We start from the raw sequence: 19,581 nt of genomic DNA, 5'->3' as shown, positions 1-19,581 counted from the left end.
GACATGCCTTTCTCAATTGTTGATAGGCAAGCCATCAAAAAAATTGCATATGTGTAAAAGATTTGAACACAATTAACAAACTTGATCTAATGGACTTACAGAGAGTTATAAACTCAACAATTAGAGTATTGTATTCTTTCAAGTACACATTAAACATTTATAAAAAATTAGCCATAATGATAGCCTCATCAAAATTTCAAAGAAAAGATATTATACAGACCTGTTTTCACTAACCAAAAGAAATCCAAAGAAGATTTTTGCTTTTATGAAAAAAAGTCATTACTGTATTAATGTAGGCCTTTTGTAACAGTAAAGTGGCATAATGCAAACTTCCAGAAGGCAGGGGATACCTATATGTGTCTGTAAGTTCCATTTGGTCTATAGTGTTGTTTAAATCTTCTGTTTCCTTATTGATTTTCTGTCTGCATGATGTATTGATTGTTGAGAGTTGGACACTAAACTTCTATATAGGGACAACTGGAACAGACCAATGGAACTAGAGAGACCAGTAACTGATTTGCTGTATGAGAGAGGGGGCTTGACAGTTCAGAAAAAGGCATTATTCAATAAGTAGAGCTGGGAAAAAAAATGACTGTCCATATGAAAAGATGAAATTTAATTAGTACTTTATATCACAATGAAATGAACTGCCTTACACAACAATTAATTCCAGAAGGATTAGAATTTGGATATCAAAAAAAAAAAAAACCCTCAAACATTTAGTTCAAACTAGAGATGAACATATTTTTCACCTTGGAGTGGGGAAGTATTTCTATCCATCAAGATCCACTTATAAAAACAGAATCCATGCTAGGTAGATCACGAGAGAGGAATTAAGATAGCAAACTAGTTGCAAAGGTGTTGGAAAGATAAACAGGCAAATAAAAGACAATGAAGCAACCCAGATGTTAACAACTATAGAAAGTCCATTTTACTCCTAGGAATAGAAGGAAAAAGGGAGGAGCTAATGTCACCAGAGCTTAGTAACTGGGGTCACCTCTTAGGAGCTGTAATAGTAGAGCCTATTCATTGGGAGCAGAAACAGGGTGGCCTAGTAGGAACTGTAACTATAGAAGAGACATAACCACTGCCCAGAGATGCCACCCAAAGCAAATTTGCATTACATTAAAAGCTACAAATTGGCAATTCATATGATTGTAAAGGATTGGTATATAAAAGACTGCGAATCAATAAGATAAAAACAAATAATTCAACAGGCAAATAGGCAGAAGACATGAATAGACATTTCATGGAAGAGGAAACACATATGGCCAATATCCATATGAGCAGATGCTCAACCTCATTAGCAATCAGAGAGATGGAAACCAAAACTACATTGAGATGCCATTTTACACTGATTCCATTGGCAAGAATTAAGAAGTCTGACAAGTGTTGGAGAAGATGGGGGCAACAGAATATCCTATACTTTGCTGATGGGAGTGACAATTCATACTACAAGGTAGTCAAAACAATTTGGCAATATTGTAAAGTTGGATGTTTGCATATACAATGTAGCAATTCCACATTGGGGTACAATCACAGACATGTATAACAATGTCCACAGAAGCACTGTTTGCCATAACATGAAACAAGAGTAACCTAAATGACAATCAATAGGAGAATGAACAAGTTAAGATATATTATTCAGCAGTGAAAATGAATGAACTAAAGTCTTAAATGAGAATATGGAAATTTTTCAGTAATGATGTTGAACAAAAAGAGGCAAGCCCAAGAAGATTACATATATAGTATGATCCTCTTTTTATAAAGTTCAAAAAGAAGTAAAAATGAAAGTCTATCGCATGGGTGTGTGTATATATATATATATATATATATATATATATGGTTACGAGAGGAGAGGTTGGGGGGGATGCGTGAAATAGGTGATGGGGATTAAGAGTGCACTTGTTGGGGCACCTGGGTGGCTCAGTTGGTTGATTATCTGACTTCAGTTCAGGTCACAAGCTGAAGGCTCGTGAGTTGGTTCCTAAGTGAGTTGGCTCATGAGTTTGAGCCCCACATCAGGCTTGCTGCTGTCAGCCTGTCAGCCTGTCAGTGCAGAACCTCCTGGGGATCTTCTGTCCCTCCCTTTCTGCCCCTCCCCTACTTGCACTCTCCCAAAAATAAATAAATATTGAAAAAAAGAGTGTATTTGTTGTGATGAGCACTAAGTAATGTATAGAATTGTTGAATCATTATACTGTACACCTGAAATTAATATAACACTGTATGTTAATTATGTTTGAATAAATAATAAATAAATAATAGAAGCAATTAAAAATCTTAGAAGGATTTCTATCTCAGGCAGCTTTTACACCTCTAGTCAGGCGACAGGAGATTTAATCTCTGGGAAATGGGGAACACCAGGCACTGGGAAGGATGCGAGGGTAAATCTCTCCCTCCCCCAGTCCATAGAACTCTGGAAGCCAAGACTACCAAGTAACAAACCTACACACACACACATACACACACACAATGAGAGGATAAAAAAAATTTTTTTAATATTTATTTATTTATTTTTGAGACAGAGCACGCAAGCAGGGCATGGGCAGAGAGAGAGGAAGACACAGAATTCAAAGCAGACTCTAGGCTGTGAGCTGTCAGCACAGAGCCCCACTCAGGGCTTGAACTCACAAACTGTGACATCATGACCTGAACCGAAGTAGGATGCTTAACCCACTGAACCACCCAGGCACCCCTGAGAAAATACTTTTTAACATTAGAGTATCAATCTAAGAGGTCTAACATGCAATAAGAGTTCCAGTAAAAGAGAACAGACTAAATGGAGATAAAAATTTTAAATAAATGATACAATAAAATTTCTCAAAACTAAAAGACATGAGTCTTCATGAGGGCATGAGATCAAAAGGGCCCCAACAAGTACCCATCAAAATAAATGAAAACAATATCCACATGGAATCTACAGTATCACGAAAGTTCAGAATACTGTGGGTAAGGAGGAGATCCTAAAAGCTTCAGGAAAGGAAAAGTGGGTCAAAAGATTGGTAATCAGAATGGTAGAAGACTTACCAACTGCAATAGTGGAAGCTAGAAGACAATAAAGGCATGCCTTAAAAATTTTAGAGAAAATAATTTCCAACTTATAATTCTAAATTTAGCAAAGTATCAATCCCATGTGAGGGGAGAATAAAGCTATTTTGAAACATATGATCCCACCAAAAATGTAACTCATGCACCCTTTCTCGGTAAGATACTAGAAGATGTCCCCCCTCCAAGAGTAAGAATTAAGACATAAAAAGAGGGTAATATGGGATCTAGGAAAATGGGAGAGAAATAGGAAGGAGAAGAGAACTTCCAGGGCGAGAGCTGGGCAACATGTCTAAAGAAAAATAAGCCCAAATTGGAGCAGGACAATGAAGAAGTCATTATGGGAAAGGGATCTCCAAAGGCAAAATAATAATAATAATAATAATAATAATAATAATAATAAGGAACCAAACCTGTTGTGCTTGGCTGTATTAAGAGAAATTTTACATCTCTGGTTAGAAAATCTTGACGAAAACTTCATTGTAGGTGTAGAGAAAGCAAAAGCAAGTGGACTAAATGAAGCAAGTATTGACTTCAGGAAAAATCAAAAGGCTTGTAATAGGAAAGAAAAGGGAATCATATTTCACTTGGTGGCTCAGCTGTGGGTAATGTCTACATAGTCATAATAATGTAAACACTGAACATTTTCTTCACCCAACATTATGATAGAACTATATTGAAACAGGAGGAAGAGAGAGTTTAGGGCAACAGCACTAGTGTAAGAGAGACAACTCCTCATCGTAAATGGTAGGGCCTTAATAAATAATGTGTAAAATTGAAAAATCAAGAAATATTAGCACAAGAACATTGTTTTAAATGTAGGGGGTTCATACCAATGACAACAAATCTGATCTCTGGAGGGTGACTCTCAGGAATGGGAAGGGGCTGAGGCCAGCTGTGTTTCAATATACTGAGAGTGCTGCTTTGTAATTGCATTCATATATCAATGCATTTGATAAAACATTTTTAAAAACCTGAAAGTCCTCCTTCACCGTCCCTACCCGCCCAAGGTCACCAGATGTTTTCCTCCACCTCACACCACGTACAATTAACCCCAGGTGGATCAACTGCTTAAATGTCAAAAGTAAAACATAAAAACTTTTAGTGGACAATAGTTTTCTAACATTGAGGTAGGGAAGAATTTCTTAAACAAGACCCAAAAGGCACTGAGAGAAAATTGATAAATTAGAAAGATCTATTCATTAAAAGACATTCTAATCAAAATGAAAAGACAAGTCCCAGATCAGGAGAAGAGTTTTGTCACACATATAAACAATACAATATCCAAGGCAAAGAACTACAAATCATTAACAAATGGATAAGCATTGCAATGAAAACAGGTAAAGGACATGAGCAGGTATTTCACAAGCAAAAGACATACATATAATCTCTCTCTGTGTCTTTCTTGGACTCTCTCTCTCACTCTCTCTCTCTCTATATATATATATGTATGTATTTATATATATATATCAATATAATCTCTCTGTGTGTATATCTATATCTACAATCTCTTTCTGTATGTGTATATATATATATATAATATTCTATATATAATATACATAATAAATATATACAGAGAGAGTGAGAGAGGGACAGTCTACTTTATTATTGATCAGGGAAATCAAGAGAAGCTGGAGCCATTCTCAAATGTCACGTTCTGCATGAGGCCTTCCCTGACCACCTTATTTACAATTCTAGCCCCACAAGGGGTGCCTAGGTGGCCCAGTTGGTTAAGCGTCTGACTTCTGCTCAGGTCATGATCTCACGGTCCATGAGTTTGAGCCCCACGTTGGGCTCTGTGCTGACAGCTCAGAGCCTGGAACCTGCTTCAGATTCTGTGTCTCCCTCTCTCTGCCCCTCCCCTGCTTGTGCTCTCTTTCTCTCAATAATAAATAAACATTAAAAATGTTTTGATAATAAAAAAATAAAAAAACAATTCCAGCCCCACAAATTCTTTGATTTATATAGCATTTGTCACCGTCTAATACAGTACAGGTGTATTTGACACCGTCTAATACTGTACAGGTTTTTTTAATTTCCTGTTTCCTTCATCCCCCTCAAATGTCAACTGCAAGAAGGCATGGATTTTTGTCTGGCACAATGCCTGGCACTTGGTAGGCCCTTAATAAATATTTGTTGACCGAGTGGATGAATGGAGCTCAGAGAAAACACAACAAATAAAATAGAAAAATATTTAGAGGTTTATTGTGAGCAAATTTCCTCAAAATAGAGCAAGAACTGAATCAGCAGATCATAAAAGCATACCACATATGAAGAAAAATGAATATAGAATCATTAACTTGGAGGTATGTCCTGATTAAATTATTTAACTTCTAGTATAAAAACAGTTCTTGAGATAGTCAAGCAGAAAGAGTAAATCAGCAAAGGGAATAAAAACCAGACTTCCCTGTACTTCTCCATAGAAACTATCAGTGCCAAAAGACAGTGGAGCAATGTTCTACAAAGTTCTGAAGGAAAGAAAGTATGTCTCAAGAATATTACACCCAGCCAATTTATTCTTCAAACATAAACGCTATCCACAGTCAGGAAAGATTCAGGGAATTGAGTATTCATTAACTCTTCTTGAAAAACATACCCAAAGAGAAACATCCTACCAACGAAGGGATAGGTCCAAATTCAGAAATAGAGGGCTATGAGCAATGAACCCATTAAAATCTAAAACTGGGACTTTACTATAGAATCTCTACTAAATGACTAGAATGCATTATAGCAATTGACAAAGTAAAGCCAATATAATCAACAAAAATCAGGATGTGGGCGAACAAGAAAACAGAGGTCCCATCTTCTGTTGATAGTGGCTGCATAGATTTTTAAAAGGAAGGGAAGGGAAGGGAGAAAGAGAGGAGGCAGGGAAAAGAGACAGGAGATAGAAGGGGAGAGAAGGGGAGGGGAGGAAAAAAAGAAGCTTCTAATCACTTCACTCTACTAGTAGACCTTAAGGAGAGAAGCAGTAACATCAAGTCCTTCAGTTCCTTTATGTTCAGATTAGTTTCTTTTTTATCATTTATATTCAAATAAAACCAAATTTCATACTTTTCATTGAAACTAACATGACTGGTATGATCCCAGTGTTATAAAATTATTTCTAGATAGTTTGCGGTCTTCTAACTGGATGTGTATATAAAGAGATGTTTGGGATGCTGTTCACCAGATGTTAACTGTATTTTTTTTCTTCTCTAGGTAATGAAATTCTTGGTGATTTATTTGTCTCTTCATTGTAAATCTTAAATTACTTCAATTTTATAATATGCATTACCTACTTTATAAAAACAATACAGGCATTATTCTTTTCAAAATATTAGGAATGAAGAAATATTCTCCCTTGTGTGTTAACCAACCCATAGGAAGCTGTTTATTGCTGCATTTTTTTTATAATAGGGAAAAATGAAAACAACATAAATGTTCATGTTGGAGGAGTGGTTACAAAAATGCTGTGGTATTTCCAAAATAAGCTACAATGCAGCAACTTAAAAGAAAGAAGTACAATTCTACATGGAAAGATTGCCAGGACAGATAGGTAAAGAAAGCAAGTTACAGAATGATGTTTATAGTAGGATGCCATTTGTAGTTCTTTTCCAAACACACACCCCAAAACCCTATGTTTCTGTAGATGGGTTATTGTAGAGGAAAAAGTCAGGAGATAGATGCACCAACCAGATAACTGTGATTCACCAGAGAGCAGCCAGGGATGGGGCTGAGTCCAGGAAGCTGGCCTATCTGTAAAGGATGGCATTTTTAAAAGGTGGGTTTATTGAGTATTAATTACATAATTAAAACCTCTTTATTTTTAAGACAAAACGTTCAGCTTGATAGTTTGAAGCTCATAGAAGGGTCAGCTCTGAAGCAGAAGAATCATCCTCTAGTCTAGACCCAACAGCAAAGAGCCAGAAGAATCCATTCCCTCTCTCCCCAAGATGGGAGGCAGTGGAGGACGTGGCTCCCTAATGGGGTGAGGCCTTTTCCAGTTAAGGCTGCAAGGGGATGAAGAAAGACTTCTGGGAAGACATTGAGGAGGTGGTGGCATTTGTTTGCGGAGGAATGGGAGTTCTAAAGGGCCTTTGGGAAGAGCTTGGTGGGATGGGGTACTAGCTGGGCAGAAGCAGGGTGAGAATGCTCCTAACAATACTGGGATGGGGATATTGGGTGGGGAAGGGGCTTGTTTGCCCTGAACTGCCTGAGGATTGCAGTGATGAGAGGTCTGGTTGGAAATGACTGGCCTCAGACATGCCCAGATTGGCTTATGGTCCCTCTTATGCCTGAAAGCCCCAAATTGGCAGTTGGGCAGCAAGAAACCTGTTCTTGGTGAGAGCTGCCAAGAAATTTGTGGAGCGCTGGCAAGAGCCCTGCTTACCTGGCGAGAGGAGTGGCAGCAAGGTGCTTGGGATGGTGGCAGAGGTCATTATTTATCCTCTACTTATGTATGTAATGGATATAATATTTGTTAATAAAAATAGCAAAGACATAGTGCTTACTATGCGTCGGGCGCTACTGAAATGTTTTTACACACATATTCAGTCCTCACAACAACTCTAGGAAGTAGGTCTGTCTCCATTACACAATCATGGAAACTAAAGCACAGTGATGGTAAAAGTGACTGGCCCAAGACCTCCATAGCTTGTACATGGCAGAGCTGGGATTCAAACTCAAGCATCCTGGCTCTAGTATCTGAGCTCTTAACCATCATGCTACTTATAAAATACCATATTTTAACAATTCTGAGATGCCTCTTTTTCATCTCTGAAGTTGAGATGCATCTTACAATCAGTGGTATTTCATGTTTTAGCTGGCAATGTTTTCACTTTCTTAAGCGTATGCAAATTCATTCTCCTGAAATCACAGTGCCATGGGGTTTCCCATACACTAGTACTTGGGGGAAGATCTTCAGCACCAGCAAGAAAGACCCAAAATGGGGCTGAGGTGGCATGATGACCACTTCATGGTCCATCTCCCAAATTTCATTAGGTAGCCCTTCAGCAGCAGATGCTAGCAACACAGTGACCAGGTAAGACAAAGGGCATGGTTACAGTAGCCAGCAGGGACCCACAGGGCAGCACAGAGACCACCATGTAGATCTGAGGCCCCCTCTCCCTGAGGAAAGATAAGAATCTCCCCCATGGCATCTGGCAGCTCTCCATCCTTTTGTCTCCCAGTGGCCTCTTCTCCACTCATCACTAACAAGCTGCACTTCCTGGAACTCATTCCATGCCCCAGCACATGATTTTGCCTCCTCAAGCACAGTGCCAAAATACCTGGCTCTTCCAGGAAGCCCACACGTCCCCTTCTGTCCACAGAATCCAAACAAATCTATGGGTGAGAGATTTCAGAAGCTCCATGCCCTCAGCCCCAGATCTGGTAGGTCCAGGAACAGGAGGATGTTCCACGACACTGTCAAACAGGATAGAGAATTGGAAAACCAGAGTCCTTTTCAAGAGGAGCTTAAGTTATGGCTCAGAGATGGCATTATGTGTCAAGTTCAAAAGGGGGCACAGGCAAAACTAGTGGGAGATTAAAGCTGAACTGGTAGCTGGGGAAGCCTACTGGAGTTTGAGCAGTTAAAAACTAATACAACCCTTTCCTTGTCTGTGCTCAGAATCAATAGAAAGAGACAAAGTTCAGGACTTCCCTGGACCGCAAGGATGTGCCCACCTTTTTCAAGTTCAAGACTCAAATCTTTTTGCCATTTCCACTTAGCATGCTACACAGAATTTCCCTAAACATCAAGAGAACCAAAATCAAAGGAGGGAAATGACAAGCAGCACTTGCTCTAGGGTGGGCCTCCTGGTTCCAGAAAGAGATTTCTCCCAGTTTCCTCCAGTGGGGGAGAAGGGAGGTCATGCAGTGAACGTGTATGTTTTGATAGGGCCATAACCCTTCTTCCATCATCTAAGAACACTCAGTTTATCCTTTCAGGAACTACTCTTCCTTAATTAATATGGTCTTAGAGAGAGGGGCTGTCAATCATATCTCCGACTAGCCAATGAGGGTAATCCACCCCCCTAGCCAGAGGAATTGGTCTGGGATGAACACATGACTGAGCCTGGATCAATGAGAGTCTTCCCAAAAAAGTACATGTTGAGAGAAGCTCTATCGCTCCAAGCATCACAAACTGTAAGAACCAACTAACTTTAGTCATTAGTTACTGTCTACAGAAGAAACAAATTGTCTAAAGAATGAAGTCAAGTTTTGAGAATAAAACGAAGAGATGGAAGAGAAGAAAGTAGAGGCAAAGAGAAATAGAAATATTGAGCCCCTAAGGCCAGCTCAACCCCTGGACTTCCCAGTCTAGTGAGCCAATAAATGTCTTTTTGTACACAAGCTAGTTTGAGTTGGGTTTTCCATTACCTGTCACCTGAATTGGCAATGCACATACATGGAAACCCAGAATTCTGAGTGGATCTTCACTCAGGACACCAAGGTGGCACAGCTTCTCTGCATTGTTTGCTTATAGCTACTGTCACAAACTGGCTTCTTCACCCTCAACTGTCCACTTCTTCTCTATTCATGGCTTCTATAGTCCTGTGGTTCATGTTCCCTGATAACCAGCCTCCATATCTCATCCCATGGCTTGTCTGATCTCTACGGACCTAATAATCTTTCAACTTCTGCTCCCACTGCTCAGTATCTTATCCTCCAAAAGTTCCCATCTATAAGGTCCTTAGAGGATCTGATAGGTCAAGATAATTTTGTGTGTGTGCTGGGCCATAGCATAGAATAATACATGGCTACCCTGAAATCTCCTTGAAGGCACCTAATAAGTATTTCATATTTGGCGAAATTGTATGTATATGTATGTATGTATATATATATATATATATATATATATATATATATGTGTGTGTGTGTGTGTGTACATGGGAGTATATATATATATATATATATATATATATATATGTATATATATATGTATGTATATGTATATATATATATGTATGTATATGTGTGTATATATATATATATATATATATATACAGGGGAGAGGGGCAGAGAGAGAGAGTCCCAAGCAGGCTCCACACTCAGCATGGAACCCGATGTGGGGCTCAATCTCATGATCCTGGGATCACAACCTGAGTTGAAATCAAGAGTCAGACGCTCAACTGACTGGCCACCCAGACATCCTGTGAAATTTTAAATAGTAGTGTAATTTTTAATTTTTCATTTCCACATGTTACTTGCTAGTATATAGAAATGCAATTGATGTTTGTATGTTGATCTTGTATCCTGCAACATTGTTGAACTCACTTATTAGCCCTAAGAGTTTTTTTTCAAACTATACCACTTTCTTACACCATACACAAAAATAAACTCAAAATGGATGAAAGACCTAAATGTGAGACAGGAAACCATCAAAACCCTAGAGGAGAAAGCAGGCAACAACCTCTTTGACCTCAGCCGCGGCAATTTCTTATTTGACACATCTCCAAAGCCAAGGGAATTAAAAGCAAAAATAAACTATTGGGACCTCATCAAGATGAAAAATCTTCTGCACTGCAAAGGAAACAATCAACAAAACTAAAAGGCAACTGATGGAATAGGAAAAGATATTTCAAATGACATATTGGATAAAGGGTTACTATCCAAAATTGATAAAGAACTTACTAAACCCAACACCTGAAAAACAAATAATCCAGTGAAGAAATGGGCAGAAGACATGAATAGACACTTTTCCAAAGAAGACATACAGATGGTCAACAGACACATGAAATGATGCTCAACGTCATTCATCATCAGGAAAATACAAATCAAAGCCACACTGAGATACCACCTCACACCAGAGTGGCTTAAATTAACAATTCAGGAAACAACAGATGCTGGAGAGGATGTGGAGAAACAGGAACTGTCTTGCACTGTAGGTGGGAATGCAAATTGGTGCAGCCACTCTGGAAAACAGTGTGGAGGTTCCTCACAAAATTAAAAATAGAACTACCCTACGACCCAGCAATAGCACTACTAGGAATTCACCCAAGGGATACAGAAGTGCTGATGCACAGGGGCACATGTACCCCAATGTTTATAGCAGCACTTTCAATAATAGTCAAATTATGGAAAGAGCCTAAATGTCCATCAACTGATGAATGGATAAAGAAGATGTGAGTTATATATACAATGGAATACTACTTGGCAATGAGAAAGAATGAAATCATGCTATTAGCAGCAATGTGGATGAAACTGGAAGGTATTATGCTGAGTGAAATAAGTCAGTCAGAAGACAGATATCATATGTTTTCACTCATATGTAGATCTTGAGAAACTTAACAGAAAACCATGGGGGAAGGGAGGTGGAAAAAATAGATACAGAGAAGGAGGGAGGCAAACCATAAGAGACTCTTAAATACAGAGAACAAACTGAAGGTGGACAGGAGGGTGGGGGAGGGGGAAAACGGGTGATGGGCATTCAGGAGGGCACTTGTTGGAATAAGCACTGGGTGTTGTATATAAGCCAATTTGACAATAAATTATATTTTTAAAAATTAAAAAAATAAAAATGCACTAATAATAAATAAATAAATAAATAAATACATAAATAAATTCCCTGAGGATTTCTACATAGAAAATCATGCCATCTGCAAATAAGGACAGCTCTGTTTCATAAGGCCAAAATTAATAGAAATGAAAAAATAAATACACAAATCCATAATTATAGTTAGAGACATCAACCCCCCTCTGTCAGTAATTGATGGATCCTGCAGGCAGGAAATCAGTAGGGCTATAGATGACCTGAACAGCACTATCAATCAATTTGATCTAATAGACATGTTTAAAATACTCCATGCAGTACCTAGTGCAGACTTGGCTTATGATCCTAAGAAGCATCTGAAGTGTGTAGCAGCTGCAAAGCATTGGACTCTAGATAAACTAAACAAAGTGTTTGCTCCTGGTCCATACGCCAATACTCACAAGCTGAGAGAATGTCTTTCCCCCATCCTTTTTCTAAGGAACAGACTTAAGTATGCTCTAACAGGAGGTAAAGTAAAGGCAATCTGCACGCGGTGGTCCATTGAGATTAATAGCAAGGTCTGAATGGATATAACCTACTCTGCTGTGTTGATGGATGTCATCAGCACTGACAAGACCAGAGAGAATTTCTGTGTGATCTATGACACTAAGGATTGCTTTGCTGTCCATCATATTATACCTGAGGAGGCCACATACAAGTTGTACAAAGTGAGAAAGATCTTTGTGGGCACAAAAGGAATCCCTCATCTGGTGACTCACGATGCTCACACCATCTGCTACTCTGATTAAGGTGAATGACACCATTCAGATCAATTTGGAGACTGTATGGTGAGAAGTGCTAATTTGGGAAAAATTGGCGTGATCACCAACAGAGTGAGACATCCTGGCTCTTTTGATGTGGTTCGTGTGAAAGATGCCAAAGGCAACAGCTTTCCCACCCAGCTCCCCAACATTTTTGTTATCGACAAAGGCAAAAACAAAACAAAACCAACCAAAAACAAAAACAAAAAAACATTGATTTTATTCTTATATAAATAAAACATTGTATAATGAGTCAAAATGGTCACAAGGGATAGCAGTATCTACCTCACTATTGCTGAAGACACTGGCTGCCAAACAGAGTAGTAGGTAAAATAATCTGTAGGTAAGGGGATTGGAAATGTCTTTTACTTAATTAAAGATAATATGGCATGAAAATAAAATACTCCATCCAGGGCACCTAGGTGGCTCAATCGGTTAAGCACCAGACTCTTGATTTCTGCTCAGGTCATGATCTCATGGTTCATGAGATCAAGCCCCGCATCGGGCTCTGTGCTGATGGTGCAGATGCTGCTTGGGATTCTCTCCCTCTCTCTCTCTCTCTCTGCCTCCCCCCAGTGCGTTCTCTCTCTCTCGCCCTCTCCCTCTCTCTCTCTCAAAATAAATACATAAACTTAAAAAAAATACTCCATCCAAACAACCACAGAATACACAAATTTCTCAAGCTCACATGGAACATTCACCAATATAAACCACATTGTGGACCATAAAATACACCCTGTGATTTTATTTATTTATTTATTTATTTATTTATTTTTAATTTTTTCAACGTTTATTCATTTTTGGGACAGAGAGAGACAGAGCATGAACGGGGGAGGGGCAGAGAGAGGGAGACACAGAATCGGAAACAGGCTCCAGACTCTGAGCCATCAGCCCAGAGCCTGATGCGGGGCTCGAACTCACAGACTGCGAGATCGTGACCTGGCTGAAGTCGGACGCCTAACCGACTGCGCCACCCAGGCGCCCCACACCTTGTGATTTTAAAGAAGAAATCATATAAAGTATGTTCCCATACCACAGTGGAATTAAATTAGAAATCAGAAACAGAAAATTAGTTAAAAAACTGCCAAATATTTGGAGATTAAACAGCATGCTTATAAACAACACATGGGTCAAAGGAGGAGGCTAAAATAAATCTAAAAATAATTTTAACTAAATGAAAATGAAAATACATTTATCAAAGTCTGTAGGATGCAGCAAAAACAATGCTTAGAGGGAATTTTATAGCATTGAATGCATACATTTGAAAAGAAGAAAGATCTAAAATCAATCATCTAAGCTTCTATGTTAGGAAAATAGAAAAAGAAGAGCAATTTAAGCCTAAAGGAATGAGGAAGAAAAGAAATAATAAAAATTGAAGCAGAAATCAATGAAATTGAAAACAGGAAAACAAGTGAAAAAAAATCAACGAAACCCAAAGCTAATTCCTAGAGAAGATCAATAAAATTGATAAAAATTTAGCCAGGATAACCAAGAAAAAAAGAGAAAAGGTACAAATTACTAAGCTCAGAAATGAAAGAATATCCATCATTATTAATCCCATGGACTCTAGGATACTGAACACCAAAAACAACTTTATGCCCATACATATGATAACATAGATGAAATAGATCAATTCTTGAAAGATACAAACTACCAAATTCATGCAAGAAGAAATATATATGAGGAGGCCTGTATAAAGGAAATTGAATCAATAATTATAAATCTTCAAAAACAGAAAGCATGAGGCCCAGATGATTTAACTGGTGAACTGTACCAAACATTTAAGGAAAAATGATTACAATACTCCACAGTCTCTTCCAGAAACTAGAAGCAGAGGGAATACTTCTGACTCATTCTACAAGGCCAGAATTACACTAATACCAAAGCCAGACAAAGACATGACAATAAAGGAAAACTACAGGTCAGTATCTCTCATGAACATAGATGCAAAAATCCACAAAACTATTAGCAAATCAAATCAAACAATATATAAAAATATTAAATATTTTTTATAAAGTTTTAAATATATAAAATATTATATATATAAATATATATATAAATATATATATAATATATAAAATATATCAATATATAAAATATATATATATAAATCAATATATAAAAATATTATATACCATGACCAAGCAGGATTTATTCCAGGTATGCAAGGCTGGTTCAACATTCCAACTCAATTAATGTAAGCCACCACATCAGCAAACTAAAGAAGAAAAATCATATGACCATATAAATTGATGCAGAAAACACATTCAACAAAATCCAGTAGCCGTTCATGATTTTTAAAAAGAAACTCTAAGAAAACTAGGAATAAAGAGTTGGTTTCAATTGTCCATTTTTCCTTTAGGTTTTGAGCTAAATCTTGACTTCTTCCATCACTAGTTATTCTTTTACTAAGTGCCAAATACTGTTTATAAAAAATTTAAAAGATACCATGATGTTGTGAAGCTGCAGTTAATGATATATTACACTGTAGTTTTGTTTCAAGCAGATAACTAGCCTAGGAATAAATTAGATTAATCCAATTAGGGATTCAGATGACTTTAAACTGACGTTCTGTCCTTTTTAGGGCTAATATAGTTCTGGCTAATGCTTATTCTTAGAATGTAAGATTCCTTCAGGATCCCAGCTCAAAACCTGGGGTGGGGGGTGGGAAGGAGTTACCAAGTCTCTTCTTTAGTGGGTCCTGGACTCTAATTTTGTCCCCCGACACCCTGAATCTGCACAACTTCTCATCCTCTCCGCTGTGGCTTTTTAGAATTGGCACTTTCCCCTTGAAAGAAAAAAAGCCAAATTCCAGGCACTGCTCCCTGGGCTTCCCTTCTCTTCCAGACCCTGGCCCTATAAATTCTTTCTGCCTTGGTAGCTTTGTGATGTTCTCAGGCAGGGTATCTTAATGCTTTTCTAGCTTCTCTAATTGTTCTCATTTGGAGGATTTGAAAGCAACATTCTCTTTCTACATTTTAGAATACACTGATGTTTTCTTTACGGCCCAATATATGTTCTACTCTTGTGACTATGGAGGGGTACTGACAACCTGAATTTTATGATTACACAGTATAGAATATGATATATATCAACCAGATATTGTGATAGATTATAATATTGTTCCCAACTTTCTGCTGCTGTCCATGTAAAAAAACTACACAATCCCTGCCCACTAGCATGTGACTTGTGGTGCCATCCTGTGAATGGAATATACTTCCCATCATCTCAGTGACATCAGGCTTGGCCATATGACTTACTTTGGTCAGGGAAATATGAATGGAAGTGGTCTGAGGCCACAAGGACCTGAAGGAAGCAGTCTGAGGCCACAAGGACCAGAAACTTTAAGAGCCATCACTGGCTGCGCCATTGTTCTTTTCCCTCTGGAGCGATGCCGACACATCCTGGAGAGGGGCTCCTCTTTCACTGGATTTCAGATGGAGCAGAACCAAAGCCTACGCCAACCAACATGTAATGTGATCAAGAAATAAATGTTTGCTGTTGCAAACCACTGGTCCTTGGAGGTTGTTTCTTACCACAGCATAACCTAGCAAAAGATGATAAATGTAGATAGATTTTATCATATTGTTTAGATCTTCTATATATTTGTTTATCTTTTGTCTATTTGTTCTGCTATGTGCCAAGAGAGATAAATTTCTTGACTCCAAATGTGTTTCTATTTCTTGTTGCATTTTCTATCCTTTTTTCTGCATAAATTTTGACACTTTATTATAATTTGGTTCAAATGAAGGTGTCAACTTAAAAAAGCATATATCCATTACAGTTAGTAAAATGGTGTTAATGCTAATTCAACTGTAGCTATGAGGAAGACACCCTGGGCTCTGACTCCTAGCAAGGTAAATTCTCAGAGTTCTGTTGTGCAACTAGGAGAATTTATCAAGACTTGCCCCTAGCCAGAGGCGAAATACCTTTCAAGATCAGCGAACTCTACTGGTTTTTGAGACACCTATAGTAACTAACTGGATTTTCCAAGTGTTCTGAGACTGAGATGGGAATACCGTATAAGTAGAAGGCTCCCATCGCTGTACAGCTATCTCCCAGAGAGGGATGAATCTGCTAGCTTCCAGTCCAACCACTTGAGGGTTTAGGTAGAGTGAGCTACTGCCCCACCTTACTCCCACTGTGAACCTCAAACTTCAGGATGAAGTGACAATACAGATACGTGGGCTCTGCAACTCTAAGGGAAAAAATAGTGGGTTTTGGTGATGTACTGCCTCCCCTTAATAACTGGTAATGTTATTGTTAGTATAATAATTATTATATGACATCCCTGCCCATTCCATGTAGCTCAGAGGGGCTAAAATTCCCACTCTGCTTGAGCCCCAGGAGTGGAGCTACATGGCTATGCCCCTAACCTCCAGAGGCACAGAGGCATAGACAGTTTGCTCACACTCTCTTCTTCTCCTTCTCTTCTCTTTTTTTGTCTCTCTCTGTTCCCCTCCTCTTCCTTCTCCCCTCCTCCTCCACTTTTCTTTTTCTTCTTCTTTAGTTCTCTCTCTCTCTCTCTCCTCTCATTGCTGGGGGTGGAGGTGCACCAATCTCATGAAGGCAGCTGGGGAATGAGTCAGGCTATTCCAGACACCACTGCCTAGCACAAGGCCCATTTACCCTCAGGTTCCTCTGTGCCAATCTGGCATAGTTGCACCTGGCAACTGAAGAGTGTGGCCAGTTGCCCAGGACAGTGATCCAGGCCCATGACGTGCCTCTCATGTGTGTTTTTCTATTTTTTCTGGAAATGGGTTAGGCATGTGGTACCATTCATTACAGTCCAGGTTCCTTTTGTGTTACAAGAGGCTCTGATTAAGTGCTTAGGATTATGATGACAAAAGCCTCTCTTTCCTTGGATCCTCCAACGTTCTCACCAGGCACTTGAAAGTGTCGACACGGTGCCTAGACACTGCATGAGCCCTTAGGAAGGAAGTGTTCTTCATTTCTTTCTGTTTCCAGATGGGGACATAGAAGTTTACATCACTGGTTAGAAGAGAAGAAAGGCCTCAGAGTTTTTGACTCCAAGGCTAGTGCTCCTGGCCCTACACCAAGCTAAGTTTCAATGAGCAATGCAGAGCCATAATGAATAGTGCTGAGGTAAGTGCATGGGCCTGCCTGCCAGTTGGCAGGCCTGACGTATGAGTTTTCCTGGGCTGCCATAACAAAATTCCATAGACTGGACAACTTAAACAACAAACATCTCTTTTCTCATATTCTGGAGGCGAGAAGTCTGATCTCAAAGTCACATAGTCTTCTCTCCGTACATATCTGTGTCCTAATGTCCTTGTGTTATAAAGACACCAGTCATATTGGATTAGGGCCCACCCTAACAGCCTAATTTTATCTTAATTACTTCTTTAAAGACCTTGTCTCCAAATACAGTCACATTTTGAGGTATTGGGGGTCAGAACATCAACATATGATTTTGAGAGGATTCAACTCCGTCTGCTTCCACCCTGTCACTCCTAGCTTTCCACTTTGGGCCAGTCCCAGACTCCAAATTTGCACCCTATGAAAACAGAATGGGGCCAGATCTCTGAGGCTCTGTTCACTCCTGATATCTTCAGTGTCTTAAGTCCTCTCATCAGAGATCTATGGCTGGGCAAGTTTCCAAGGCCCCCAAACAGACTGGAGCAGGGGCTGACTCTGTAGAGAAGAGCTGCAGCCAGAGGTACTAGGGACCCTGCATCGGGGCCCAGAAATTCGACAGCATCAGGACAGAACAGAGAGAATGGGCCAGGAAGATGGGGAGAGTAGTCACCCACTTGATATGACTCCACACCTCCGTTGAGTCCAGAACAAGGGAAGTAGATCCAGTGGTCAGGAGCCCATGCTTTAGGGTTGGACATCTGCATTGGAAAGTCCACCTAGCGACAGAAGTGGAGGACCTTGAACAGGCTACTCAATCTCTCTGGGTATCTTCCATAAAAATGAAGCTAAGAATAGCACATAATTCACAGGTTTGGTGTGAGGAATAAATGAGATAATTCTTATAAAGTTCTTAGCCGAGTGTGTGGCTTATAGTAAGTCCTTGTCGATAGCTAAGTTGGTGCTGCTGTGGTGCACCACCCAAATTGCCGTTCAGGACTAAAGCACTTGTTTTCTAGCTGCTGGGAATGCTACTTCTCAAGTGTCAACTTCCTTGACTGCTCCATCAAGTATCAGCTTTTGCAGGAATTGCCCACAGGTACCTAGAGCAACGTAGCCCCAGGTCACAGCCCCTCCGAGGGGCAGCCTCATCCAGTGACTGGTAGATGTTAGGGAGGGGAATAATGACAGTCTCTCCTCCACCATTCAGAAAGATAACTCCAGGGACGCCTGGGTGGCGCAGTCGGTTAAGCGTCCGACTTCAGCCAGGTCACGATCTCGCGGTCCGTGAGTTCGAGCCCCGCGTCAGGCTCTGGGCTGATGGCTCGGAGCCTGGAGCTTGTTTCCGATTCTGTGTCTCCCTCTCTCTCTGCCCCTCCCCTGTTCATGCTCTGTCTCTCTCTGTCCCAAAAATAAATAAACGTTGGGAAAAAAAAAAATTAAAAAAAAAAAAAAAAAGAAAGATAACTCCAAAGTTCCCCACCAGGTTGGGGGTGTCCTTGTCATGACTTCACCACAGCTCAACTTGTCCCTCTGCTCCATGCTGCTTCCTGCCCTTCCCTTGTCCAAGTATTGATCCTGAGAGAACATTTCCATGGTACAATGGAGGGAATCGCTCTGTGATCTCATTCTTTTCAACTCTACCTTCACTCACCCCATTCCAGGCCCATGGGCCTCCTTGCTGCTCCTCACACACACCAAGCTGCCTTCTCCTTACAGTGTTTGCACATGCTGTCCTCCCTGCCTGGGACACACTCCTCTCAGCCAAATGGCACACACATTCAGTACCAAATTTCAGCACCATCTCCACTATCTGGCACCTGCTAGCCTTTTTTATGCTTTATTTTTATCCATAGCACGTACTGATGTACTATGGAATACAATCCTTTATCTTCTGTATTGTCACTATCCCCTAACCAGAATGTCAGCTCTGTGAGGCCAGGAAATTTTGTCTGTTTTTATCTGGCTTGTCTGTTTACCCAGCACCTTGATCAGTGCTTGGCATGTAGTGGATACTCAATAAATATTTATTGAATGAATAAATGGATGAATGACTAACCCATATGGGAATGGGAAGTGCCACCTAAGCTGAATGTGAAAGTGAATCATGACCATGGGGGTTATTATTCTGAAGAACCTCTAGGAAACAGCGCACAGGAG

At 39.6% G+C, this 19,581-nt stretch overlaps 1 pseudogene; it reads left to right on the top strand.

Moving 5' to 3' along the window:
- The first annotated feature begins 11,820 nt into the window (after positions 1-11,820).
- LOC123594476 lies at positions 11,821-12,501 on the top strand (annotated as a pseudogene).
- The last annotated feature ends 7,080 nt before the right edge of the window (positions 12,502-19,581 follow it).

Source organism: Leopardus geoffroyi, chromosome X, assembly GCF_018350155.1.
Source record: "Leopardus geoffroyi isolate Oge1 chromosome X, O.geoffroyi_Oge1_pat1.0, whole genome shotgun sequence".
Classification (NCBI taxonomy): domain Eukaryota; kingdom Metazoa; phylum Chordata; class Mammalia; order Carnivora; family Felidae; genus Leopardus; species Leopardus geoffroyi.
The sequence above is the reverse complement of the archived record's forward strand: the minus strand, read 5'-3'. Positions and strand labels throughout refer to the sequence as shown.